This window comes from Strongylocentrotus purpuratus, unplaced genomic scaffold (genome assembly GCF_000002235.5).
Source record: "Strongylocentrotus purpuratus isolate Spur 01 unplaced genomic scaffold, Spur_5.0 spur5_scaffold_18, whole genome shotgun sequence".
NCBI lineage: Eukaryota > Metazoa > Echinodermata > Echinoidea > Camarodonta > Strongylocentrotidae > Strongylocentrotus > Strongylocentrotus purpuratus.
The window spans coordinates 23,120,014-23,127,738 of record NW_022145603.1 but is presented as its reverse complement, the minus strand read 5'-3'; the positions used below and the strand labels follow the sequence as shown (position 1 = coordinate 23,127,738).

The window sequence follows — 7,725 nt, the reverse complement described above, 5'->3', positions numbered from 1 at the left end:
TCCCTGTCAGTCGGGCTACTTTTCAAGATGGCCGCCGAGATTTTATGTTTTTTTTTCTATAAAAATCAAAAAAAAATCAAAAAAAAAAAATCAAAAAAAAAAATCAAAAAAAAATCAAAAAAAATAATAGGAGGCGGCCCCCAAAAAGGAAGCGGGCGGGGACGCTAAACATGTATATTCTTTTTACATGGCCTAAACGACAAGGTATCAGATATCCATTGTTTTGACATTCCTTTTCCCTTATAACACGCAAAATCATGCATTTCGTGAGAAATTATATGCGCGAGAAATATACTGGGCGAATTGTCTGTAGGGCGAATTTAATCTGACCAAGATTTTGGCCGATTCGAATTGCATGCACACTCATGATCATGGTCATATGAGTTGCTGAGTAGGCCTACTGCTGTTTTAGTTGTGTTGTTGTGCTGATTGCTAGCTTAGTTTTGGTAAGAATTCGGTTGTTGCTATTGTATTACTTTATCGTGAATCCTTTCTTATTAGTTTGTTAGAGATTTTGCGTTATCGCATAAGTGTGTGAGTGTATTTAAACTTTTAAAGGCATTGACTTTGTAGTTTTACAAATCAAGTCTGAGATGCGATACATCTCACGTATACATGTAGGCCTATAGTATAGGGTCTGCGTGTTATCATATCAGCTCAGTGAGTGATTGTGATTGAATTTTGAAGCCCTACGAAAAACGAAAAGGAAGTGTTTCAAAAAAGTGAAAATCTTTGACTCAGTTTGACTTTGAGTGACCGGTTTTACCATACTCATTTCTCCCAATAGACTGTAGAGTGTAGACCTAGTCTAGATCTAGACCTGTTTCTAGATCTAGATCTAAGTCAGTGTTATAAATTAAAAACCATAAGTCGGTAGGGATCTAGGCCTACTACTAGATCTAGATACTATATCTGACTATAGGCCTAGATCATAGATCTAGACTAGACCTAGATCTAGTCTAGATCTATTAATTTCTAATTCCAATCATGAATATCTTGATAGTTGATAATTAGACAGGTCACAGCTGACAGGCGATCGGCTTGTAAAAGTCATGGGATAATATTTATCCCCTCGCCAAAGTCAAAGAAGGAGGGGATCTAGACCCCTGTATTAATATGCTGCTCGCTGTCGAAGCCCTTCCTTCCGTGTGCCTTAATAAGTACAAATCTGGTTTAAAATCAATGGCCCGTATTCTGAAGTCGTGTCTAACTCCTGTTTAACTAAACAGTTGTCTAAGTCTTGTTTAAGTCCCGTCTAACTTTAGACACGAAGTCGTGTCTAACTTTTTTGGTATTCTGAAGTCGTGTTTAAATAAAGTTAAACACGAAGTCCTGTCTAAGTCCTGTTTAACTTTAGACAACTGCGAGGGGTTGTTTAAGTCCTGTTTAAGGGCGCGATTCTGCTGCTTTTCAACGTCGACGGTACACTGTACTTGCTGACCCCGAACTTGCGGGGGAGAACGATGGTACGTGCATTCTCCAAAATTTCAAATACGTTTTGCAGGATTTTTTCTCGTGTAGCCTAATTTTTTTCCTCGATAATATTAACTATTCTTATCTACTGGTGACATCTTCAGAGCTGCCAACTAGTACGGATTTTCCGTAATTGGTACGGAAATTAACGACCATTACGGAATGTTGTCTCAAATTACGGATTTTAAAAAAAAAAAAAAAAAAAGATTTTTTTTTTTTTTTTTTTTTTTTTTTTTTAATGAATTAAATATGATTTATCGTAGCGAGTGCTGTGAATAGGAGCCATTTTTCATGACAAACTGTGTTGTGATGACCTGAAATTCAATACTTAACATCTTTGTGTGAGTAAAATCACCAAAAATTTCAGATAATCATGCGTCCGCGCAGTGTTGGCGTGTCGTTTTTTTAGATTCATAGCGCCGCATAAGAAATTACTGATTTATACCCCAAATTACTGATTTTGAGCCTTGTGATTACTGATTTTCTGTTCTGGAGGTTGGCAGCTCTGCATCTTGGAAATTCCATAATCTATAATAAACTAACCATTCTGTTGGAGAAGTTTCTTTTGTGGTTCTTCCGAGCACTAAGGCACCGATAAGTAGTGTGTTTGTCAATCTCAGTGTACAGTACGTGTACTGTACGTACGTACACAAAGTACATGCAGTCTAGTCATTACGTCACGATCACATCACCATGGTACCAGCACGCGCACAGCTAGCTGTGCGCGTTAATTTATTTATCCGGTGCGCGCACGCATGCGCATTGGGTCTTTCGTCAGAATTAACGCCTACTGGGCATGCCCAGAAGTCGTGACTAAGATTTAAACACGACTTGCGCAGAACTTAAACAGTTGTTTAGTTAAACACCACTTAGACAGGACTTAAACAGTTGTTTAGTTAGACGAGACTTAGACACGACTTCAGAATACGAAATTTAGTTAAACAGGACTTAGACACGACCTCGCGTCTAAGTCCTGTCTAAGTCGTGTCTAACTAAACAGTTGTTTAACTTTAGACGTGGCTAAGTTAGACACGACTTCAGAATACGGGCCAATAACTTTAGAGTAATGTTTGACGGATTTTAATGAAATTTGATATGAAGGTAAATGGTATAAAAACACCGCATAAGTTCAATTTCAGAGTATGTAGGTCAAAGGTCATAGCTCATTAAATATGCGAATCTGGTTTCTGTTCGATAACTTTAGTAATATTTGATGGATTTTCATGAAATTCGATATGAAGGTACAGGGTATAAAAACGAGGCATAAGTTCAATTTCCGAGTATGTAGGTCAAAGGTCATGGCTCATTAAATATGCGAATCTGGTTTCCGATTGATAACTTTAGTAATGTTTGACAGATTTTAATCAAATTTGATATGAAGGTACATGCTATCAAAATACAGCATAAGTTCAGTTTCGGAGTATGTAGGTCAAAGGTCATAGCTCATTAAATATGCGAATCTGGTTTCTGTTCGATAACTTTAGTAATATTTGATGGATTTTCATGAAATTCGATATGAAGGTACAGGGTATAAAAACGAGGCATAAGTTCAATTTCGGAGTATGTAGGTCAAAGGTCATGGCTCATTAAATATGCGAATCTGGTTTCCGATTGATAACTTTAGTAATGTTTGACAGATTTTAATCAAATTTGATATGAAGGTACATGCTATCAAAATACAGCATAAGTTCAGTTTCGGAGTATGTAGGTCAAAGGTCATAGTTCATTAAATGTGCAAATCTGGTTTCTATTCGATAACTTTAGTAATGTTTGACGGATTTTAATGAAATTTGATAGGAAGGTACATGCTATCAAAATACAGCATAAGTTCAGTTTCGGAGTATGTAGGTCAAAGGTCATAGCTCATTAAATATGCGAATCTGGTTTCTGTTTGATAACTTTAGTATTATTTGATGGATTTTCATGAAATTCGATATGAAGGTACATAGTATAAAAACACAGCATAAGTTCAATTTCCGAGTATGTAGGTCAAAGGTCATAGCTCATTAAATATGCGAATCTGGTTTCCAATCGATAACTTTAGTAATGTTTGACAGATTTTAATCAAATTTGATATGAAGGTACATGGCATCAAAACACGGCCTAAGTTTGATTTCCCAGTATGTAGGTCAAAGGTCATAGCTCATTAAATATGTGAATCTGGTTTCTGTTTGATAACTTTAGTATTATTTGATGGATTTTCATGAAATTCGATATGAAGGTACATGGTATAAAAACACAGCATAAGTTCAATTTCGGAGTATGTAGGTCAAAGGTCATAGCTCATTAAATATGCGAATCTGGTTTCTGATATCGATAACTTTAGTAATGTTTGACGGATTTTAATCAAATTTGATATGAAAGTACATGGCATCAAAACATGGCCTTAGTTTGATTTCCCAGTATATACCCTGCGAGGGGATGCTATGCTTTGCGTTGACTTGTTTTATTTATGTCATTTAGCATTATGAATGAGGGCTCATTATTTGTATTTATTGTAATATATTGATATTGGTATTTTATTAAATGTAATTTTTTGTTTTGTTTTGTTTGTATTTTAGGTTACTGAGAGTTGAAGAGAGAGTTGCAGAAAGTAAGTTGATATGCTTAGAAAGGCTGAAGTCAAGTAGTTTTTAAATTAAAGCTATGATGGAATGAAACAGATCCGCATAATTGGGAACAATTGAATGCAGAATACGAAAGCTATGGCTTTAAGAAATTTTCTATATAACTTTTTGACACTACCAAGTTACTTTTAATTATGTCAGTAAAGGTATAGACCAGTTTTGGAAAAGCCCCCCTCTCAAAAAATGAAATGGTACCTTTTTTTAACAATCATGTGAAAGAATATGTTTTGACTAATACCTGATGATACAAATTTTGATACTAATTGATATATTTGGTAAATTATTATATCTATCCGGAGTGGATAGATATCGCGCATGTGTCGCATAGTGCCATATACATCTTTCTGTGTACAGTGCTTGTAACTTTACCATGACTGGGTCAAATTTCTCATCATTTTGATGATCCAGAACCTTTCAGTACACACCAATACTTACCGTATATGCTAGATGATCAACCTTTTGTGATCGATTTCACAACGTTTTTTTCGCAATGCAATCGCATGACCAAAACTGGTCTTGAATGAGGGCTCACTATTTGTATTTATTTTTGTAATATATTCATATTGGTTTTTTATAAAATGCAATTGTTTTTTTCTTTTCTTTTTTTATTTCTAGTGCTTTTAATCAACAAATGTCAGTTTGATTAAAGAAATGACCCACACCAGACGGTTATTTCTGTCTATGACTCTCTATGTTTTGCTGGAGTGTGGGGTGGAGGGGGGGGGGGGGGGTGGGAGTCACAGGTTGAACATTGGCACATAGAGAGGTCAAAAGTCATTTGAGGTCAAGCGTTAAAGTTTACCTGCAACCTCAGCTACACTACAAACACAAACACAGTAGCATATCATGTAATACCCCTTCTCAAAGTTTATGGGATGTTGCATTCTATGGCAGATATTTCAAAATCAGCTTGCGATAGGCCCTACAATTCTTATAGATGGCAATGGACATTGCGATATTCTAGTTATTTTCACAAGTGGGCGAGACACAACATCGCTAATGCCTTGTTTAAACTGAAAAGTCATCCACAAAGTAGATGAGGTTTAGACATTGGTCAGTTAAAAATTTATGTTGTGCCACCACCCATGATAATGTCATTACAGAAATGGTACAATTTGAAACAGGAAAAGAGCTTAAAATGAAAATGCATTGAAGTACTGTACCTAAACAAAATATTGATATTAACATTATTTCTGAACTGTTGGTTCTTACAAAAGTTATTGATTTCAGTCTAAGTTGCAGTTTGGGATGTAATGTGGTGTTTGAATCTTTCCATTTCAGATTTGATAGATCTACTCTTACTGTTGGACAGTTACTGAGAGAGAAGCAAGGAGGCAGAGGTAAATTCAGCTCTTACTGTTGGACAGTTAGTGAGAGGGAAGCAGGGAGGAAGAGGTGAATAGAGCTCTTATTGTTGAACATTTACTGAGAGAGAAGCAAGGAGGCAGAGGTGAATAGAGCTCTTACTCTTGGACAGTTATTTAGAGAGAAGCAAGGAGGCAGAGGTAAATAGAGTTGTTACTGTTGGACAGTTATTTAGAGACGAGCAAGGAGGAAGAGGTGAATAGAGCTCTTACTGTTGGACAGTTACTGACACAGAAGCAAGGAGGCAGAGGTGAATAGAACTCTTACTGTTGGACAGTTAATGAGAGAGAAGCAAGGAGGCAGAGGTAAATAGAACTCTTATTGTTGGACAGTTACTGACACAGAAGCAAGGAGGCAGAGGTGAATAGAACTCTTACTGTTGGACAGTTAATGAGAGAGAAGCAAGGAGGCAGAGGTAAATAGAGTTGTTACTGTTGGACAGTTATTGAGAGACAAGCAAGGAGGAAGAGGTGAATAGAGCTGTTACTGTTGGACAGTTACTGAGACAGAAGCAAGGAGGCAGAGGTGAATAGAGCTCTTACTGTTGGACAGTTACTGACACAGAAGCAAGGAGGCAGAGGTGAATAGAACTCTTACTGTTGGACAGTTAATGAGAGAGAAGCAAGAAGGCAGAGGTAAATAGAACTCTTATTGTTGGACAGTTACTGACACAGAAGCAAGGAGGCAGAGGTGAATAGAACTCTTACTGTTGGACAGTTAATGAGAGAGAAGCAAGGAGGCAGAGGTAAATAGAGTTGTTACTGTTGGACAGTTATTGAGAGACAAGCAAGGAGGAAGAGGTGAATAGAGCTGTTACTGTTGGACAGTTACTGAGACAGAAGCAAGGAGGCAGAGGTGAATAGAGCTCTTACTGTTGGACAGTTATTTAGAGAGAAGCAAGGAGGCAGAGGTAAATAGAGTTGTTACTGTTGGACAGTTATTTAGAGACAAGCAAGGAGGAAGAGGTGAATAGAGCTGTTACTGTTGGACAGTTACTGAGACAGAAGCAAGGAGGCAGAGGTGAATAGAGCTCTTACTGTTGGACAGTTATTTAGAGAGAAGCAAGGAGGAAGAGGTGAATAGAGCTGTTACTGTTGGACAGTTAATGAGAGAGAAGCAAGGAGGCAGAGGTGAATAGAGCTCTTACTCTTGGACAGTTATTTAGAGAGAAGCAAGGAGGCAGAGGTAAATAGAGTTGTTACTGTTGGACAGTTATTTAGAGACGAGCAAGGAGGAAGAGGTGAATAGAGCTCTTACTGTTGGACAGTTACTGACACAGAAGCAAGGAGGCAGAGGTGAATAGAACTCTTACTGTTGGACAGTTAATGAGAGAGAAGCAAGGAGGCAGAGGTAAATAGAGTTGTTACTGTTGGACAGTTATTGAGAGACAAGCAAGGAGGAAGAGGTGAATAGAGCTGTTACTGTTGGACAGTTACTGAGACAGAAGCAAGGAGGCAGAGGTGAATAGAGCTCTTACTGTTGGACAGTTACTGACACAGAAGCAAGGAGGCAGAGGTGAATAGAACTCTTACTGTTGGACAGTTAATGAGAGAGAAGCAAGAAGGCAGAGGTAAATAGAACTCTTATTGTTGGACAGTTACTGACACAGAAGCAAGGAGGCAGAGGTGAATAGAACTCTTACTGTTGGACAGTTAATGAGAGAGAAGCAAGGAGGCAGAGGTAAATAGAGTTGTTACTGTTGGACAGTTATTGAGAGACAAGCAAGGAGGAAGAGGTGAATAGAGCTGTTACTGTTGGACAGTTACTGAGACAGAAGCAAGGAGGCAGAGGTGAATAGAGCTCTTACTGTTGGACAGTTAATGAGTGTTGCTATTCTGTTTACATCACAAGGGTTTACTCTCCAAAGAACTCTCCAAAGAACTTGCACTTGAACTTGCACTTGAACTTACACTTGAACTTGCACTTGAACTTACACTTGAACTTGCACTTGAACTAGCACTTGCACTTGAACTATCTTGAACTATCTTGAACTATTTGAACTATCTTGAACTATCTTGAACTATCTTGAACTATTTGAACTATCTTGAACTATTTTGAACTATCTTGAACTCTCCAAAGAACTCTCCAAAGAACTTGCACTTGAACTTGTATTTGAACTAGCACTTGAACTTGAACTATCTTGAACCTTGAATCTGAAACATACTGAATGAAACTTGAATCTGGAAATCTTGAATCGAATCAAAACTGGAACAGAATATTTCTAAAGATTGTATTGCCATTTTTAGAAGACATAATTATT

The 7,725-nt window shown here is 37.4% G+C and overlaps 1 long non-coding RNA gene across 1 annotated transcript; it reads left to right on the top strand.

Annotated features, from left to right (window-relative positions):
* The first annotated feature begins 338 nt into the window (after nt 1–338).
* LOC115925508 lies at nt 339–7,145 on the top strand. Its single transcript, XR_004064758.1, has 3 exons — nt 339–446; nt 4,035–4,066; nt 5,382–7,145. It is a non-coding gene; the product is annotated as an uncharacterized LOC115925508 (long non-coding RNA).
* The last annotated feature ends 580 nt before the right edge of the window (nt 7,146–7,725 follow it).